The sequence below is a fragment of the Topomyia yanbarensis genome, chromosome 3, assembly GCF_030247195.1.
Source record: "Topomyia yanbarensis strain Yona2022 chromosome 3, ASM3024719v1, whole genome shotgun sequence".
Taxonomy (NCBI): domain Eukaryota; kingdom Metazoa; phylum Arthropoda; class Insecta; order Diptera; family Culicidae; genus Topomyia; species Topomyia yanbarensis.
In genome coordinates, this window is record NC_080672.1 from 348,175,260 (window position 1) to 348,197,204 (window position 21,945).

Genomic DNA, 21,945 nt, shown 5'->3' on the forward strand with positions numbered 1-21,945 from the left:
GTAGTAATTTTTACGCCATAACCAGTACAGGTAAACTTCGATATAACGAATCATGCAAAATCCTTATATCGTTATATCGAAGCATGCAAAATCCTCACAGAATTGTTGTTCATGGTACATTATTTTGTAGAATTTTGATAACGCGTAACTAATTTTGAAAATCTAACCTACCTAACAGTGTGAAACAACTTTTCTCATAAAAAATAGTGGTTGTATAAAAAATATGCCACAATTAAATTTTGTTTGCTTATATGAATTAAATTTATTGAAAAAAATCTTATTTTGACTACTTTCCTAATTATTAAGTCATTAGTCATTATTATTCTGTCTTGGCTTGTTAAGTGTTTTTTTAATATTCCCACCGTCTGCGCCTCATCAAATAAGAGCAATTTATGAACTTTCATCATTAGAATAGACTATAAAGATCCATTTGTATCCACGATTCAAGAATTTCTGAAAATATATTTCAATCCGTTAACTGGTTTCCTAAATACCCCATACCAGTCGTAAAACGCACAGTTGTCCGTGTAATTACAAATACGATCTTTCACTCTTATTTATTTGATATGACACATAATAGGATTCGAAAACAATCTTCGATTCTAGTAACCGGATTCAAGAGTCTCAGAAACCAGATATTTTGAATTTTCACTGGATTCCTTGCAGATCGTCAATGGAACGTCACTTCATGTGTCACATGATGGCAACATCAATGTAAAACAGACAAAACAATCACGAGTCCAGGGAACTGAATTCAGGGATATTCGAATTCGGAATTGAATGTGTCCGCATTACTTGCAATATGAATCGTAGATCTTATGGTTGATGTAATGACCCAAATGTCGAGAATAATAAAAAAATGTAATCCGAAGTACTGAATTCAGGAGTTTCAGGAAGCGATTGTAACTGATTGTCATCAAATATGATAGCGCTAGACATGCTATTTTTTGTGGCACAGCATGCTATGAAACTTAAACATTGTCATTCGGCCCAGAGAATCAGATTCTTCAGTCGCGAAACCAACCAACAAAGGTCACACAAATATTATTAGTTTTGTTTTCAGTTAGAACTTACTGATCTTGTATTATTTATTGAGCTACATGTTTGGTTTTAATAAATTACAATCATCCGCAAATGAAATTGAAAAAAATCGCTCTCGTAGTCTTCAATGAAGTAGCCAATTGCTAACATGCTCATTAGAAGCCCAATTAATACGTTCTAAGATTGTTTGTAACATATTGAATTCTTAAAATATGGAATACATGCGTAATTGAAAAGAAATTTGGACCTGAAAAGTTAATTAAAAATTTTGTACGTTATATCGAGGAAAAATGTACGTTATATCGAGTGACGCTATATCGAGGGTATGTTATATCGAGGGTACGTTGTATCGAAGATTACCTGTATAACCTAAGTCTTGCAAAAGAGCTAAATTTTCGTTAGATTTTTGGGCTTCAAACATACTACTTTACTTTCGGTGACGCCACGAGTATAATTATATGAGAAATCTTTTATCTCACTATTAGGTGAATTACTTGTTGATTTGTGTATTGATATACCATCCAACATTTACCTCATGATTGAACGCGATGCCTAATCCAAGGGATAAATACTAGAACTCACTGTTTCTTTATCAACACATTATTTTGTCATTGAAGTGAGCTTATATATTGATTTTTGAGAAATAGTTAATTTATTATAAAGGTAATTCACAAAATGTTCCCAACATCGAATTCCTTGAATCACGTAGATGTGTTTTCATACCCCGATATTCAAAATCGGTTTAGTTTTGCCCCTAAAACACCAGTAAAGCAATACTCTGTATGAAACAATCTCATTTTTAGTTAGTGGCAATTGGTAAGCGAGGACCAAAAATACAAAATGTTTAATATCTCCGCCGCTCGTGCACGAATTTTGACAATCTGTAGCTTGTTAGAAAGGTATTTTTACAAGCTTTCTGATTATGTGCAGTTTGTGGGACAATATGATATTGTTCGGAAATTATTTGCGAAAAACCTGCTGTGTTTTGACAAAATCGCCCACATTTCAGAAAGTAAACAACATATCGAAAATCAAAAATAATAGTGTCAAATGGCAACGTTAGGCCTTTCATTTGAAACACAAACACACAGTTTCATTAAGATCGGTTCAGCCATTGCTGAGATAATTACATGACATTTTGTACATACATACATACACACACATACAGACATTGTCTCAATTTGTCGAGCTGAGTCGATTGGTATATGAGACTCGGCCCTCCGGGCCTCGGAAAAAGTTTTCAAAGTTTGAGCGAATCCTATACATTTCTTTTGTAAGAAATGTAAAACAGGGAAAATATGTTTGCCAGAAAATTTAATCGTATAATAATTACATGTACTTAAATGCAAATAATAAAATCATATATCTAAAACACAGAACTATGAGCCCAGTATATCTCAATCACATCAACTATTACATCGTGTAACAAGTCCACAACATTAAAATAAGCCTAACAACCAAACTACAGTATGTCCCAAAAAAAGGAAATATTGAAATAAATTCATGCACCGAACGTTGTGCCAAGTATGCTACACACGCATAAATCCTGCATACCGAGTGGCGCAGATTGTGGGTTGCCATCTGTCACCTTTAACCTTCCGCAAGCAACATCGTGATCTACATTTAGACGACCGCCTAGACTGCCTATGATCGCATATCAGTCCCATAAAGATAGGAAATCCCATAGAAAACGGGACAATTATGCGATCATGGGTAGTAGAGCTGTAATACTATTTCGCTAAAATTACATAGTAAGGTTCGCTTAGTGGGCTACGTGACATCCGAAGGATTAACCACATCAAACGTTCTCTCAATGATACACATGTTCAAAAAATCAAAATGTATATTAGAAAATAAAATTCATATATTTCTATCAAAGTAAAATTCAATCGCCGTAAGGATATTCGCTTTTTTCACGGGCCATACCGTTGACAGAAGCGCACGTGCACGTGCACTGCTCACGCAAGGAAACAGCAAGAAAAGCGGCTTCAAACGTGCTATCGATTGTGGTGACAATAAACTGAGAGGTCGGCACGTTTCATTTGCTCTGCAAACAGTCGGCCTTCGACAGTTATTGGAAGAAATCAGTGCAGCGCGTCACTGAGGCGCAGAAAGTAGTGTCATGATTGAATAAGAAAATAAATGAGCATATCGGCATAAGTTGTTCAACAAAGAATAAGCTGTACTATGTGGAAGGCAAACAGATCCGGAAAACTATCCTTGCCACATCTCACATTCATTGCGCAGTGTTTGCCGTCGGCACTCTTTCCAATTAATTTACAATTCGTATTCGTACTTTAAAATATCACTTTTGCATTTACGATCCGTATGGAATTTCATACTTTAACAATAATTTTCATACAATAAAAGCATCTTGACCCTTTCTATCTTCGTTGAATGTTGAATTATTCCTCATAATATGTAATGTGTAGGCTCAGTCAACTTTTCTAAAAAAATCAGCTGAGTCTCAAACGTTGCACAAAACTAAAACTGAAATAGTAACATTGTTCATTAAACAATACATTGAACTGCAATATAAAATATTAATTCTTACTTCGGATTTAGGTCCAATGAGCAAAAGAGATGTGAGAAATATACGTATGATACAATATGACAAAATAGGTAGGATTGAAGAAACAACTGCTAAAATTATCTTTTTCCTAAAGCTGAGATATATCCTCTTTAGAACGGTAAATGGCCTGTGTTGAGCCAAAAAGGAGCAAGCGCCATTTGGAGGTACCTGCCAAAAAATCGCTATCACATCCAATGTAGCACTAGAAACACATATATCGATTTATTTCTGAGAACTGATTTCAGAAATAGTAATAGAAAGCAAACAAACGTATATACGCTTAAACGTCCCATGATAATAGTAAAATATCGAAAAATGAATTTTAATATTAAAAATACCAGGGAAAAATATGGCGAATTAGAGGGTTCTGGAAGAATTGTTCGAATCAATCCACCCTGAAGTGATATTTTATTTTCTTTAGTGAAAATATATGCATAATTAAATTCTTTTAGTTAAAATATATGAATAATTAAAATTGTATGGATGGTTCTGAAATGGAATCTATACCGAATTTTTCGTAAGGGTTAATGAGCTGTTTCATATTAGAAGCCGAACAGTGCACCGTGACAATCCGAATAAATTACCTCAATTTGCACATTCCGCACGTAGTTCGGAGATTTAGCAGCACGTATCAAAACTTTTATGTTTTGTTCAATATGATCATTTTGGCATAAAAATCAGCATTTCGTTAAATACGGGACACTTTCTGGGACGGTATAACCTACGCGACAATAGCTGGAAATCCGGGATTGTCCCACCCAATCCTGAACGTCTCCTCACTTTAGATTAGCTTCTACATAACAAGCAAGACTGCTTAGGAGCAAGTTTTCGATATGTTTTTGTCAGTCTAATCCCTGATTTCACACAGACCAGTAACTAAATAAACACCGCTCGTTCACAGAAAAGCAAGCGAACGAATTTTACCCGCGTAGCTTCGCTAGTTCTATACACCAGAAACAGAAAAAAGCCTCGTTGCCCCGCGGTGAGCAAAATGAGCGAACAAAAAGCAAAGTGCGCCGACTATGGGAAAATACTGTCGTGATCGACTTTACGCAAACTCGAAGAAGACCTACAGTGCGTGAGGTGGAACAATTAATAAAAGTGAACATGAGTCTTGATCTTACGGCAGTTACACACCTCCAACTACATCATACAAAAAAGTGATACTAATAACGTTCAAGACGCTATCCGATGCAGAATTCTTTAGTGTGATGAATGATATGCAACATGACATCAAATACGACAACATTAAAGCCAAGATCCCCATCTATATCGACCGAGATTTTCCGGAAGTTCTATTACATGATTTGGCACCGCGCACCAGCTACGAGTACATTAAAAATTTCGGCGCAGTGGACCACCTGGAGAAATTTTTCCCCTACATTCTCAACGGGGTTCGTGTCGTTAAAATGCAACTGCACCAACCTATTCCATCTTACTTGACCTTCGAATGCTCAATGTGCTCAAGGGATTACCTACATTCAAAAACCTTCATGAGAGGTATAGGGACCGTCCATAAATGACGTAGCATTATATGGGAGAGGGGGAGCTTTGTATTTTGTGATGATGTGTGACGACAGGGGGTAGGGGGTCATCTCATGCTACGTAGCTTTTTTAAAAGGGAATAGCTAACATCGTTTTTTTATTTTCTTAAAAAAAATTACGGTGACAAGGGGGCGGGGGAGTGCTACCGTCGAGCTACGTAATTACCAGGGATGGTATTTAGAGGTTTGTAACGAAATGCTACAATGGGGGAGGGGGTGTTCAAAATCACTCCAAAAATGCTACCTCATTTCTGGATGGTCCCAAAGATAATAATGGCAGTAACGCTTCGCCCCCAACCCAAGAAAGACACGAGAAACAACAACAAGCAGTGCGCCCAAGACAGACGATCGCAATATTTTTCGCATTCTTTTTTTTCCTTTTTGAACTGTAATTTTCTGAAATGTAGGTATATTATTTCTGAAAAAGACGAATGATCCTTGTGGTTGAAACCTTTGTAAATAAAACATCAAATATAAAAAAAAATCAAATATGTGCTAATTTGCGGAGTTTTAGCGATGCAGATGAACTTTTTGTGACTTTCTCAATCAAACAAGAGGCAGCAGCATTACCAGAAACCCGTGGTCAGCACTAGAGCTTCCATCCCGGGATTTTTGTATTTCCCGGAATTTCCGATTCCCAAGCTATTGTGGTTTCTCATTCCCGGGATTCGGGAATCCCGGGGAAAAAGATTTTTAATTTATTCCAAAAGACTTAGGTTCTGCGAATGAAATTCTGTAGGCAATATATTTTCCCGCAAACATGGACTATATATCTTTAGGCTCACCGATATGTTTTTGTGATTTTTTAGGTATATAGCCATACTCAAAACACTGCTAAAGAATGTTAATTTTTTCATTCAAAAATGGATTAATTTGACGGCCGTTGTACCGAAGCATTTCCTTACAGTAGCGTTAGTGATGCGCACGATATCTCTGAAACCGATGAACCGATTGATCAGATTTTTAACCGTTCTTTTTATACTTTATTTTAATAATTAGATCTTGAATGAAAGGGCTTGTAATGGAAATTGCGTTACTTTCTTAAAAAAATCGATGAGTGTTTGTTTCAAAGCTTGGGATGGTTTGTAGTGATATCAGGCTTAAGGCAAACGCTATTTAAAATATGGAATGTTTCTAGAACGTCTGCAGAAATATTTGGTCGGATCATTGAATGCACATTTCGTCTTATTTGTTATACCGTAACTGTAATATCTGTAAATTGTTGCATGTATGAAAAGAAATATATAACGTTGTATCTGTCGAATATCATGCGCATCTTTGAATATCGCTTTCAAGGATGCAGGCAGGATTTTTGAAGGGATACGATCAAGCAATCCAGATATTTGCCCGTGACAGGAAATCGATGGAAGGCTTCATTCATCGCTGCACAGTTCGTCCATTATCTGCTTGATTTTGATTTACACTTAATTCGAAATGATGCTGATCCTACTGTGACGGAAATGGATTCCATATATAACATTTTCCCTTGATCGGAAGTAACTGCACACTAGCCTGAAGCAGCTCAATCTTTTCATTAAAAATTACCAAAGAATGTACTTTGCATTAAATTGATGATTTCATCGTATCAGAACAACGAATTCCAATTTTGGACAGTAAATCCAGCAACTGCGTTTAGTATATCGTCACAATCGTAACCGTAATTACCAAAATTTAAACTTATTTACGAGTCATCAAATGATTGAATGATGTGTAGGCCACCAAATCGCCATCTTCTGACAACTGCTTTAGGACAGATATACATGCAAACAAACGGGTTTGAAAACTTTTCAATTTATTCTTTTGTTTTCAAGAAAATCATTCACCTTTTTATTTTTCTTCTGTATTCCCGGGATCTCGGGACTTCCCGGGAAATTTATTATTTATTTCCCGAATCCCGGGAAGCTGAAAACTGTCGGGAAATGGAAGCCCTCGTCAGCATTAGCTCTTTTGAGATACGAAAGTTTGTTCATCAATGGAACTTCGAGTTTGGCAACACTATTCACTCAAAATTTAAAAAAAAAATGAGAAGATCAGCTAATTTGTGGTGAGTGCTGAGTTAGTCCAAGAAGGTAATCGAACTACAATATTTTGTAAACATTTTTGCGTGTTAAGGACATATTCCTTCTTATAACTGGTTGCCTCCGATTCCTATTTGAAATCATTTGCCAATGTCTATGATTTTTGTCCTGCAGGCCAGAAGGACTAATGGCCTTGAATATTTCATCTATAGACACATTCCGCTCATTTGTATCGCTTACCACAAGAAAATAAATTTGTTAAAAGTTGTTTTGAAATATGTTCGTATAGGTTTAAGGATCCAAAATCATAGATGTATAGAAATTTTTTAAAGAATTTTACATTTATGACATTTACGACTCGTTTTTAAAAATTTAATTGATTTTTCCATACTACACCGGTAGGTTTGTAATAAAATTAATCTTAAATGCCATTTTATTGTTTACATATTATACGAAGATTTCATATTTGGACGTAGATTTATTGAGTGGATGGTTCGCCAGATAAAAGGGGGGCAAAAACTTACCATTTTTGTGTTGTACCCATTACCATTTTTTTTTTCGATTTTTCACGAAAGCAAAGAACGCTATCTATGGAAGTTATTAGTACTCATCAATACAATAAAAATGTGCTATTTGTATATAACAAGCTTCGAAAACGTTCTTTCGAAAACGGGTGCACTGAAGTGTTGACCCCTAGCGCTTTACATTACAGTGCGATAAATCCTTCTGTAGAGTTACTACGAGAGCCTACAAAACAAGATATAGACATAAAAGGATATTTATATTTCTTTAACCAATCAGCAATAGCGCAGCCATGAAGTGGTATAAGAGCCTTAAGGGGCAGGGAGAGGGAGAGGGACTATTCTTTTAACCCATTCATTGCCCATTTTCTTTCGGAACACTGCTAATTCGAATGGTAATTGGTAATGATAGTCATGTGCCAAATATGAGCTTTTTCCGATAGCTCTAGTTCACCCACAAGAGGTTTCAAGTTTCTATAGTAATGTATATGGAAACTCGGAAATAAAAACTTAAATTCCAATAAAAAATTTCACAGTACCTCAAAACTTACGGTCGCGTAGTTTATTTTATAACGAATAGCTTTGTTGAAGATCGCATATTGATTGGAAGTTCCCCTAAAAAGTTATTTTACTTTGAAGACCAACCATTTTTTTTAAATTTCCTATTCTAAGCATGTGCGAGAAAGAGAGGCAACACATAACTTTATATGAGAATATCTTTTTACTGCAAAATCGGATCAATTTGCAGTCTTTGGCAATGTTGATCCTTATGCTTTAAGCTATATATCTACAAATTATGGGATACACAAGATGATACTGGCATTTTGTACTGTATTTATTGTTTCAATTGCCTATTTTTCATATATTTTCATATACAAACTTGAAAACTCTTGTGAATGAAAAAGCTCATATTTGACGAGTGTTATGTGAAGCCAATTACCGCTTGATTTAACAGTGTTCCGAAAAAAGTCAAAATTGTTACCGGTCTAATGCCCATATTTTTTGTGGACAACAGCGTTTTTAAACAGCTACAACTTTTGATTGAGATAAGATTAGCTCACAAAAACAAGTAAGGCTAATAAATGTGTCTATTGCCTTTCATTTGAATATTAACAGTTACAAGGATCAACTCTAGAACTGAAGTTATTGCAATTAGTCTGATTGGATTCCGATGAAGCAGTGCTGCCAGGAACAGTTTATGCTGACGCCGGAAAATGAATTTTTCATATATCTTCGTTATGCTACAATATTACTAAAAACAATTAAAACTTATCAATTTTCAATATTCAATATTCTAGGAGAATTGTATTGAGAATTGGAAGGTAAAAATTGAGCAGCTTCTAGCACTGCGAGAGAAGCACCTATTTTTATGAAAAAAGGCTTCTCGTGTTTCTTGACCCCACCGTTTTCAAGGAAAAATAGTTTTGAAACCCTACATGCATATAACACAATTTCAGAACACAATTCGAAGTAATTTCACAAAAATCGTAGTTAATCCAGCATTTTAATGGTTTTATAGCTTGAACTGGTGCGACCACCCTGAACTAGCTCAAGTTGCACAAGGAATCAATAGATAATTATGTTTGGGAGTAGCGAAGCATCTTTCAATGTGCAACTTCTGTTAATCCCAAAGTGTCCCAACTGGAATGAGTGCCGGTCACGCTTACCACTCAACCACCGGTGCCGTCAGCCCAGCTTTTAAATGATTTTATAACACGTTAAAGTCAAAATTTTATCCTGAAGACACGCATTTCTTAGAAACCGCAAATAAAAGATACGATTTCACGAATTTCCCTTTAGGTAATTCAACGCCAAGCCGCCCAGCTGACCATAAAACCGCGATCGTGTGAAATTTTTCAACGAATAAATTAATTTATAGTGTAATATATCTAAATTTTCAAAAAGCTGGGTCTTATCCTTCGTTTCCGAAAGTCGCATGAAACGGCTACATCTTGATTAATTTCCGCAATCATCACTATTAACTGTCGTTTGGCAGATCTGTGAGTAGAAACGGTTATACAATCACCAGAGGATGAGCTGAAAGGGCAATTTTCTCTTTTGAAATATTTACTTCAAACGTATCATTGGTAATTCGCGACAATATTACATAAAATATGTAAATATAGTAATAACTGCTTGACTAAGGAAGAAAGTTTAGAAAAGTGTAGAATAGGATCATATGAGCAAGCATAGATTTTCCCGACGACTTAACACTTTGTCTTCTACCGCAGGAGTTAGGATATTTTGGCTTTTTTAAATGCAAATCACCTAAGTCTGCGGTATGTCCGGACAAGCGTAGATTTTATGTCAAGAAACAAATACAGCACACCAAAATTACCTTAAAATGCCTTATTTGCTTATTGCTCCGCAACGATATTTTTTTTGAGTCACGCTAATGAACAGTAAAATTTATTACATATATTTTTGGATGTATTTAACTTTCCAAAACTAATTAAAACCATCTTATAAAACATTAAAAAAAGTGTAGATTGTGGTCTACAGTTGCTTCTATACCGGGCCACACTGTGGTATCCAGTGTGTCCTCTTCCGTATCCATATTAATTTTATTTCAAAATTACCATTTGACATCTAATTCATGCAGCTGTTGAATGTTTGGAATAAAATACGCACAACCGTTTCTATTGTAGTTAATTTTGTCGTGAAACGATATTGTCTAAATAATTATCGAAGACACCGATTATGAAAAAGTAGATTTCAGATCACACTGGCACTGCTAGGTGGATTAACTAACGGTACTTCAATACCTAGAGCAGCGACCCTTTTTGTCCTGAAACCAACTAGAAGACAACACATCGCTAAAATGTAAAAGTCGCGAATCCAGCTTTTCACAGTTTTGGACCACTGTGCGCCACCGCCGGAGCAGAAAATGTTGGTTAACTATTTCAAGAGGCGGAATATTCATCCAATCATCGGTTGCGACGCAAATGCTTATCATGTAGCACAGAGAAGCAGCGATACGAAAGAACGTGGGATCGCAAAGAAATTTTATTGAGGTATGTATCTGCAGTTCCTAAGGGAGTCATTGCAGAGATTCCAGGTTAAGGTTCAACTGAGAAAGCTTGGAAAAGTAGCCATCTTGGAAAACGAAAAAGCAGTTTTTTCCCACACCGTTGGAAAAATCTTCATGAAAATCAATCAATAGTTCTCTACCAATGCCACGAATACATTGATTCATTTTCATGAAGATATTTTCATCGGTGTAAGAAAAAACTGCTTTTTTCGTTTTCCAATATGGCCGCTTTTCCAAGCTTTCTCAGTTGAACCTCAATACCAAAGACGCCAAGAATCTAGACAAAACTACCAGGAAACTAAAAGATTGCACACGATCACAGCATCTCACCAACAAAACGGAGGTCCCATGATGGAATGGAAATCTTGAGAGAACGTCAGGAAAGCAAAGTTTTTGGATCATCTAATTATATCAGCCAAAGATGCAGTAACAAAGGAACAACTAAGATACCAGTACAAAGCGGTTTTGACCAAATAGAACCTTATCATTCCATTCCTCGAGAGATTTTCCGAGGAAACCGGTACAGGAAGCCTCGAAGAGATTTTCCGAGAAAATCGGTGCACACAGCGCGCCCATGCCCTTTTGAGCAACGGTGCGATTCGCGCATAAAAAGTTTGAAATGAGCGAAACGCCCCCAAAAAAATTGAGCCGACACACATATATTCTTTAAAAAACACCTTGTTACTAAATGTGATATAACGACACGCTTTGTTGATCTTCCGAAGTTCGTGCTTCATCGTGACCCCATAGGTTTCGATCGGACGGAGCTCAGGACAGTTTAGTGGGTTCATGTCCACATAATTTGCAGTATACCACTCCTACACGGTTTTAGTGGTGTTTGTTTTGTAAATTTCATTGTTTATGGTACCTTGGGTCACGAATGGTTTACTACGTTTGCCTCAAGTGGGTATGGCTTGCCAAATCGAGTATTTCGGAGCGAATTTCGGCAGCTTCATCCGTTTGAAACAGACAGGTATAGAAAACACTTTCCCCATGAAATATTCCTGTCCCAGTAACGCGCGGGTGCGCATTATGGCAACACTCTGCTGGCGTTCGTCCCTATTTGTATTTTTCCTAGAACCGCGTCGAAATTTTTGGATTACACTTGAAATGAGCATGAGCACAGTGCACTCTAGTGATCAAGATGCAACCAAATGTATTCACCGCACGCACCTGTGACCCGTGATATGGGGCTTTGAAAATCCGAATCATTACCGGTTTTCATCAAATCGGAGGTCTAATTCAAAAGCCGAAGTAAAAGTACAAAGAATTATAAGCTCTAAGCTGCGGAAAACTCTAACGATCAAGATGCAATCAAATTTATTTACCGCACGCACTTGTGAGCGGAGATATGGGGCTTTGAAGATCCGGAACATTACCGGTATTCATGAAGTCTGAGGTCTAATGCAGAAACCGCTGAAAAACTTTAAAGAATTATACCCTCAAAGTAGCGGAAAACTCTAGCGATCAAGATACAATCAAATTGTTCACTGCTCGCACTTGTGATCGGAGATATGGGACTTTGAAGATCCGGAACATTACCGGTTTTTAACAAATCAGAGGCCTAATTCAGAAGCCGCTGAAAAAGTACAAAAAGTTATTCCCTTAAAGTTGCGGAAAGCTCTAGCGATCAAGATGCAATCAAATTTGTTAAATTTGTAATTATTTGTACTTTTCAGCGGATTCTGAATTAGGCTTCAGATTTGATGAAAACCGTTAATGTTCCGGATCTTCAAAGCCTCATATCTCCGGTCACAAGTGCGTGCGGTGAACAAATTTGATTGCGTCTTGTTTGCTGGAGTTTTCCGCAACTGTGAGGGTATATGCCTTTGTACTTTTACTGCGGCTTCCGAATTAGGTCTCAGATTTGATGAAAACCGGAAATGTTCCGGATCTTCAAAGCCCCATATCTCCGGCCACAGCTGCGTGCGGTGAACAAATTTGATTGCATCTTATTTCCTAAAAAAATTCCGCAACTTTTGGTGCATATATTGTCATACTTTTTCGGCGGCTTCCAATTAATTGCCTTTTTTGTAGGTTTTCTTCCACTGTTCAGTGGTCGGAAACGTCAGAAACGTGAACTTAATTCACTAGAGGCCAAACCATCGAATAGATTTACAGGGTATCTTTGTAGGAATTGTTCGTATGAATATTCCCCACAATCTGATGAAAATTAAAATTAGACATAATCGAAGTAAAAAATAGCTTTTTATACTGATGAGGCAGAAAGTTGGTGTCTTCGACAAAGTTTTAGAAATGATCGTAATAAAGAATTTTGTTGAAGAACTTGAACTTGTAGGACTAAAGGTTTTCGATTTGTAAAGCGTTTTCTATGGCAAACCGCTTAAATTTATATTTTATGACTTATCGTGCAAACGATGTTCCGGACAAAAATGGCGATATTAAAACCACATAATATTGTTGAAGACTGCATTTAAAAATGCTTACTCGTTTCACTCGACATTATCTGACGTGACCAGCGTTGTCACATTCGACATAATGTTACATGTTATTCCACGAATCCATCAAATCTGCTTGGGTAACGGTCTTGAACATAATCAGAACGCTATGTCTAACATGGTGAAATTGTAGTGTGTAAATTCTGCCAGCATGGGATCCATTACCATATTTCATACCATTTCATTTCTCAAGTAGCTGTTCTATTTCGAAATGTATACAGAAATACAGAAACACAGTTTGCCCACAATGGAACCACTTTCTGTTAAGGATCGTCACCCACGTTCGACACAATATGTAAGAGTAACGGTATTTTGCTACAAAGTAAACAAAGCGACACGCCGTTAGAATTAATTTTTCGTTGTTAGTATACGGAGCAAATTGTTCTCAAAATCGTGAATAAAACGCCAAGAAATCTGGAACAAACACGTCCTAACGTTTCGATAATAGGACCATGTGTTTCATACTAATGTTAAATTTTCTTTCAGTAACGCCCGCATAACGCTTCCATTAGTGGAAATACTTTTTTATTTTGTGAACTTCAGTCACGGTTTCCGCCATATTATTACCAAATCGATTTTTTGTACCTGAACTAGTTCACAACTTTATGAATATTTTTCATAAAACCAAAGGTTGAAAATATATTGATCAGTTGATTCTAATCATAACAGTTAACATCTCTATGCTTTCCGGCCGGAAAACTCAATTTGTATTACCCGTGGAAATAAAAAAAATCTGCAGTAATAGTTTGAAATCAATCCACTACACACCACAAATCAATCAGAGAACATTAAGATAAAAGATAAAAATAACTTTAAGACGATAAGGAAGAAGAATGGAAAAGTGTTCAAATATTATTGTTAAAATGTTGTGCAAAAAAGTAACCTCAGCGCAGAAAAGCTATCGCAAAACGCATTGTTAACAAATTATGTTATGCTTGTAACAAAAAAAATCAAAAGCTAGAGTCTTTTTCCACTGTTCGGAGTCAGAACTATATATCATTTAAGTATACAACTATTTCACAATCTGAAATAAAATAACGAATTGCTCTACAAAATGGAATCGCTATAAACCTTCTAAACGTAACAATACAATAACATAATTATGGCAAGAATCCAAAAATACAGAACAACGCTTAAAACGCGAAGGTAAAGAGTAAAGCCATGTCAAGTGATCCTCGAATTTTTCGCAAAATCACCGATCTTCATGAGGTATATTTTATTGGATAGGGATTATGGTGAATAGCTTTTGGTATAAATATTTCGTTAAAACACCTTTTATTTTTCAAGATATTAACCCTTAAACTTTATTGCATGATAAAATTGTAAATTTTATATCTCAAAAATCACTGAAGACAATTCAATGATTTTTTGCACACTTATGGAATGATATTTGCTCTACCTCATAAAAATATTTTTACTGTATGATTATGTGAATAACGGTACTTTGCATCTATTTAAAAATTTAAATTATATTTTTTCTTGTGTTCTTCACGCTAAAAATTTTCGAAACGTATGCCAAATTATGCGGCAATCTTTCACCTTCAATAATCTGTATTGATCATTTTTCATTTTTGCTTCTATCGAAAGTTATAGAGGATTTTGTAACAGTGCGCTCTTTCAACGCACGGCCTACTTTGATGCAGCCCGCGAGAACGTACATATTGGCAACGCCGCACGTCGCAACGTCCTAATGCGCATCGCTTTGAAGGAGCGTATCTCATGTGCAAAATTGGCATCTATGAGATTAAAGAAAAAAGCCAAGCTTTTCTTTATGGATTATTGAAGGTGAATGTTTTATTCAGGACTTATTTAATTTTCTGTCACTCAGTACCTCGGACAAACGCGCTCGGATATTGGCAGCCGATGAGCAAAGTTGAGCAGTGGGCATGTTGACTGCGTTGACATATTTTTTGCAAATTGACATACTTCACCACATTTTATTGTCAGTTCATTTGTCTGAGAGGTAGCGTGGTTTATTGCGAATCTTTTCTTAAATACACATTACAACTTTTCAGCCATGCGCCATCGGGCCTTACGTTAAATTACGCGCCCATTTAGTTTGCATCAGTGCGAGTGAAAAAACGTTTTGACGTTTGTTTTTGTTTCGATCGCACTCGAGTGTTTCCCATATAGCAAGAACTCGACAATGCTTAAATGCTAGATTATCTCAAAATAGACAAACTTTGCTAAAAAAACATTCGATTTTTTCATGTTATAAATATGGGTCGATCACACGAATGATTCATTCCGTTAAAAAAAAATTCATAAATGTGTTCGTCGTATCTGGTTATTGTGGTATCCATGTGAAGTGATAAATTTAAAAATTATATTGGTCAACCCATGTGCGGCATATTTCGTAATGGGTGCAAAAAATATAACGAAAATAAATATGGACATGAACAAAACACAATGTTCGTTAAATTTTCAATTTTTCATCCCATGTTTATAGTAATGGATTTCTCAATTACGCGTTTAGTATATAGGAAATTTTTTCTTCTTATAGTGTTTGCCAAAGTAATGGAAATGGAATATTCGTTGACTGGTTCATGCGGAAAACTGTAACGATGATTTATAAATAAAGATCGTTGATGATTAACTGAAATTCGATAAAATAAATAATATCTTACCAAAACTTGGAGAACCACAAATTTACAGAATTAACAGAAGCAATAGCGATAAAAAACATCGATGCGATTGAACAACAGATTCAAAATAAACTTTTTTCAAAAGATAAATCGTTGTTTAAAGATATTATAAAAACGTGAAATAAAATGCTGTTGTCATAAGATTTTCCTTTATTAATGTTGTAGACTAAAAATGAATTTGGATATAACATAAATGTACTTTGACTAACAGAAGTGTTTTTGATGATGTTAATTGTTAGAAACGTTAAATTATATTAATAGAAAAAATATTAAGCAACTATAATTTTTGTTGTTTACTTCGGTCAAAAATTTTTAAAGCATCTCAAAATATCTGTAAAAAAGTCATCTTCGATAATCCGTATAGAAAAGTTTACCCTTTTGCACTAATCGAGAGATGTGGTTTCTTTTAGTCATGCGATGCGCACTTCCAACGCGATGCGCATTCTGACGTTGCGACGTGCGGCGTTGCCAATATGTATGTTCTCGCGGGCTGCATCAAAGTGGGCCGTGCGTTGAAAGAGCACACTGTTACAAAATCCTCCATAACTCTCGATAGGAGCAAAAATGAAAAATGATCGATACAGATTATTGAAGGTGAAAGATTGCCGCATAATTTGGCATACGTTTCGAAAATTTTTAGCGTGAAGAACACAAGAAAAAATATAATTTAAATTTTTAAATAGATGCAAAGTACCGTTATTCACATAATCATACAGTAAAAATATTTTTATGAGGTAGAGCAAATATCATTCCATAAGTGTGCAAAAAATCATTGAATTGTCTTCAGTGATTTTTGAGATATAAAATTTACAATTTTATCATGCAATAAAGTTTAAGGGTTAATATCTTGAAAAATAAAAGGTGTTTTAACGAAATATTTATACCAAAAGCTATTCACCATAATCCCTATCCAATAAAATATACCTCATGAAGATCGGCGATTTTGCGAAAAATTCGAGGATCACTTGACATGGCTTTACTCAAAGCTTTCTCATTATTATTTAAACAAGCTTTGTAGGCAGTTCTCATTCATCACTCGCGAAAGGATTTCCCCGCGAATAATAAGGCTGACACTAAAGTGTTTGCTTGCTCCTTGTGCTTGCCTGGACGCGTGCGTTTCATCAACCGCACACAAATACTTTTTATTTGCAATGTTCATAGAAAGTGGGAAAAGAAGAAAGCAGAGTTTTAGACGCGCAAGTTGCGATAGAATAAAGATGTTGAGTGAGGTTCTCCGTACCTGATGCTGTATGACGCTGGCTACTGGGAAACGCGTAAGCCTCTACGTAGTATGATACACATATTTTTGGTGTTGTGAAATGAGAAGATTCCTTTGCTTCCTAGAATGTGACTGTTACCGCCTGTTTGCTGTTTGCTTTATTAATACATGTGCGTGCAGAGGTGTTCTTTCGTTGAATTGCGTTAGACCACGTTTACGATAGCTAATTTTAACTTTATTTCTAACGTCGTTGGCTTGTGCTCAGTTCATCAGAACTAATAAAGGCCTGGTATGGTAGAAGATTGTACCAAGTGGATCGTAGCAGGTCTACCATTTACAATTAGCGCGTGCAGTTCCTCGTCCGAATCCTGCAAACTATCCAACTCTTCATATAGTCGAGCACCAGCACTGGCCCGTGTTTCTGATCGATTAACCGGAGATTGGTTTCTGCAGGTGAGAAACTTCTTCCTTCTCAATGATGCCGGTGAAATGCTGGTAGAGTTCTGTTCCTCCCCTTGCGTTGTTCCCAGTAGCTTGTGCTTGGGTGATTCGGCTGGGCTCGAATGTTTAGAGGAAGCCGACTTCTTCGGCGATTCGCCCTCCTCCTCAATGCTGGCCTGTTTCGGGGTCGTGCAAGCGGCATTAGTCTTCCAGCTCCAGTTTTTCCACTTGCGGGATTCCTTCTTCTTCGGTTCTGCTTTCGGACTGGTACTACCATCGTTGCCGGCATTCGCTGAACCGTTACATCCTACAACCGTCCCGTTTTCCGACGCCTCGATCGTCGCCAGTTTGGACATCATCTCCTGCTGCGTCGTCTGGAGACTATTGATAAACTCTACTTCCAGATCGTCTAATGATACGAATATACACAATACATCAAAGGGAACATGATAGAATAGTATACTCGGGCAATAATCAAAATCAATCAAATCTATGTATAGAATTTTACGATGCAACATCAACTAGGTTATCACACCAAACAGCTACTGTGCTTCAATCAGGGCAACAATAAGATAACAACAGCAAATAAAATTGCAGTGCAGAATGAGTTTTTTTGCAGAAATTACAAAACTATGATGCGTGAAATGCGAGAGAATGAGGAAATTACGTGTAAAATATCTAGAAATATAATAATGTAAAGTGCTTGTACTGCTGATTCCGAATGTACGACTTTAGATAAATACTTTCGGCGCTAAGTAGTTATTAAAAACTAATAAAGTTCAAATAGAGAAATTCCGTGAAAAATCTGTTAACGAGGAACCCAAGCCGTGACCCAAGACTAACATTTGTAATGGACTTACGATTATAACATATATTTTTCAATAATCATTCATTGGAATCCGTTGCTTACGCTTACAACATGTCTGAGAAAAAGTTTTCGGAAACATAATGAAACTTAATGTTTTTTTAAATCGAAAATGAAATAAATTTTGCGAAACTCTTTTCGTATCTCCCTCTCTCCCAGTCTCACTCTCCCATTCTTCCAACTAGCTCACTTCTCTCACTCTCTCACTCATCTCACTCCTCTCACTACTCTCACTCTCTCACTCCTCTCACTCCTCTCACTCTCTCACTCCTCTCACTCTCTCACTCCTCTCACTCTCTCACTCCTCTCGCTCTCTCAATCTTTCACTCCTCTCACTCTCTCACTCCTCTCATTCTCTCACTCCTCTCACTCTCTCACTATTTCTCACTCCTTTCCTCTCTCTCACTCTCCTCTCTCTCTCACGCTTCTCTCTCACTCTTCTCTCTCAATTTCCTCTCTCTCTCTCTTCTCTCTCACTCTTCTCTCTCTCACTCTTCTCTCTCTCACTCTTCTCTTTCACTCTTATCTATCTCACTCTTATCTCCCAGTCTTCTCTTTCTCACTTCTCTCACTCCCTCTCTCTCACTCTCGCACACTACGGGGAATATTTCACACTTCAAAACAGATGTAGATTTTTTTATGAAATCAAATATTATTCCGTGTCTGTCAGATCTCCTGCACGAAACGTGCTTTGGAGGCTTTCTGTCCCAACAGAGAACCATTCGTTTCCTAGCTTACTGCATCTTGTGGGATCATGCAGTTCTTTCTTTTTATCGTTTATCATTTAAATTTCTTGTTCTTCCTTGTCTCCTGCATTTACGGGTCAGGAATGTAATCCCGCCGTCATTTTTTTTTCCTGCCAATCAGCAAACAAATTTGACAACTTTTGGTATATCGGTTAATGAAATTCAAGGCTGTACTTTGGATGTAATGGCAGTGGATTAGTAATGGATTCTCCTCCGCATCTTCCACGCAAAGTATGCCGCCTAAATACAATATGAGCACAAGCTAATCTATCCTTGATGGATGCTTAACGTGGTTTGTAAAACTGTTGTTTTGTGTGTTTGGAATGGAATTATCAGGTAGGACGGAATACGTTTTCGATCCGTACGCTCACTACCTTAACGTCGCTAAGAACTCCCGAGAAGTTTCTCCAAGTATCAGGTACAACGGATTTGAGTCAAAATACCCAAAATAGGTAAAATTATAATTTCAATGGAAGCTCCATTTGTGGTAGTATTTTTTATCGCAAAATAAAATCCAGATGGAGTCCGCGAAAAAAAATTAACGAAACTCAAGTTTATAGCACGTTTGCTTCCAAATATTTAATTTTAATGATTGAATCAGCAAGAAATACAGATTCGTCGTGAGTTTTCCGAACCGAAAAGTCTCATTTTTGTTTTTATTAACTGTTTATAATGGCCTTCTTGGCTTCTTTTTCATTCGCAAAACTAAAACCACTTTAACCGAGAAAAAGGTATTCCACGACGAACTTCGACGCACACGGATTTCAAACAACGGATTGAAAACGTAAACAGGTTGCGTTACCGCGAACCCGCTTGAACCAAAGTGACTGTCACAGCTTTTGCATTATCAATGGGCAAAAGCTGCGAATAGAACCGTTGCAAGTAAAAGTGATAAACAGTTATTCAGACTATAACATATGCATATTTAATAAATATAATAAATATTATTTATACATCAATCGATTGCAATTAATGTAGGCTACAATTTATGAAACAACCAGTATTGAAATTCATTGAAAAATTTAAAACAAAAAATATATACCAAATAACTAGATTTTTGTTGAAAACAACAATTGAATAAATCAAGTCCATTATCGTGTTTATAGATCTGATTGATAATATCTTTCATCTAATATCTTCCTTTAGGTGAGACTGCCAACTGTTAGCGCTTAATCGGTGTGTGAATTGTGCAATTGGCGTTGGTCCAATTCGATACAATACAAGTGTGTGCAGTCGATCAAGTTTTCAGGAAATCATAAGATTTTGCAAATCGGTTGATAAACTTCGATGTTATAACTAGGCGCCTTTTTAGGTTCGATTTGAACCAGTTCCTACTGTATATGTTTCGCATATGGAAGAAAACTTTTTAGGGGACGGGCATAGCGTAGTTGGTAAATCGATTGCCTTGTACGCAGCTCACATGGGTTCGATTCCCATCCCCGCACATAGGGTTAGAAATTTTTCTAAAGGAATTCTACGTTTTATGATTAGTTTTTTATTTTCAGATCAGTTTCTATGTCAGTGCTTTTATAGCATTCACACTAAAAGATCAGTCTCAAGAACAGTATATTCCGCAATTTTACAAATGTCCTCCTAATGATTGAAATACTTAGTTATTCATGTAATGAAGCAATAATCTAACAAAGAGAGACTCTCATTGTTTACATTCTCTTCAGTCATTTTTACGTTGGCACCCTTGGATAATATGATAGCCCAAAAAACGATCATCATTCGTATTGGGAAATACTTGAAAAGTGTAGTAATGGCGGCTTAGTAATCAAAAACGAAAGCAAAAAGAGAACTTTTATTCAAGCAAAATAATTTGAGTTTTCCGAAATAGTCATAACGACAAAATCGTTTGGATATCGTTTTTAGCTTCAAAGTGCTACGAAAAACCGGGGACTGGTAAAACGAATCTGATCGTAGCAATCGAAGATCGTGTTCTCTGATGCCCGTGGAACAGTTGAAATTGGGGGATTGTATGACGCACTAAATGGATATTCCCCCAAGATGTTGATGTCCAACTTTTTTTTTCGAAAGGTATTGACATCTCTAAAACTTTAGGATATGAATATGGATATAGACCACTACCTTAGAAATGCTTTGGAATTATACGAGGCTAGCAACGTGAATTTCCAGTCTACCCTCTCATCTCGATTAGAGCAGAAGCTAAAAATCGTTCCGTGATAGAGACCATTGTATTTTCTAGTGTCATGCCGGATTGACATATTTGATAGATGTTTAAATTCTGCCAAAATATTGTTGGCCATCCTAGGATCTCCCTTCCGACAGTCAGACGATCCTTGGAACTATCGACGCCAACCCTGTCTTATGCATTCAATCTTTACGATTCATCGATGAGATGAGTCGGAGTTTGCATAGTAACCTTTCAGAACTGTTTCGACTACATGACTGAAAGTACTACTATGAAGTTGGACAGAAGTAAAGAATACACGTTGGATTGGTTTGTGATCAAATTTTCAGATTTCTTTCTCATATGGTTAGAAGACAAATTTGTGTTTCCTTTTTTTCTTTTTCACCCTTTAAAGAAACAAGTCATTCGTGCATTAATATTTAACTTCCTCAATCTATACGCGAACGGAGTTCTTAGCGGAATGAACGTACTTTATATATGTTTTTCTACCATTAAAAAAGATACCTGGTATTTCGATTACTACTTGTAATCTTCTTCAGTGTTTTTATCAGTCAAATACTGAAGACGATTACAAGTAGTAGTAGTAGCATTTAACTATAAACAAACATAGTGGAATTAAATGGTAGAAAAACATATATAAAGTATTTAACTTCCTGTTAATGTATTTTCTATGAATTACCATTTCTAT

General features: G+C 36.4%; 1 protein-coding gene across 6 annotated transcripts in view; it reads right to left on the bottom strand.

Annotated features, from left to right (window-relative positions):
- The window catches only part of LOC131693144 (hyccin), a 96,096-nt gene that overhangs the window by 27,216 nt on the left and 46,935 nt on the right, over positions 1 to 21,945 (bottom strand). The window contains exon 6 of one of the 6 annotated variants that reach the window (XR_009306161.1): positions 17,072 to 17,900. The exons of the other annotated variants lie outside the window; for them this stretch is intronic. The gene's annotated coding sequence lies outside the window, so the exon portion shown is untranslated. The remainder of the gene's footprint in view (positions 1 to 17,071; positions 17,901 to 21,945) is intronic. 6 annotated transcript variants of the gene reach the window in all.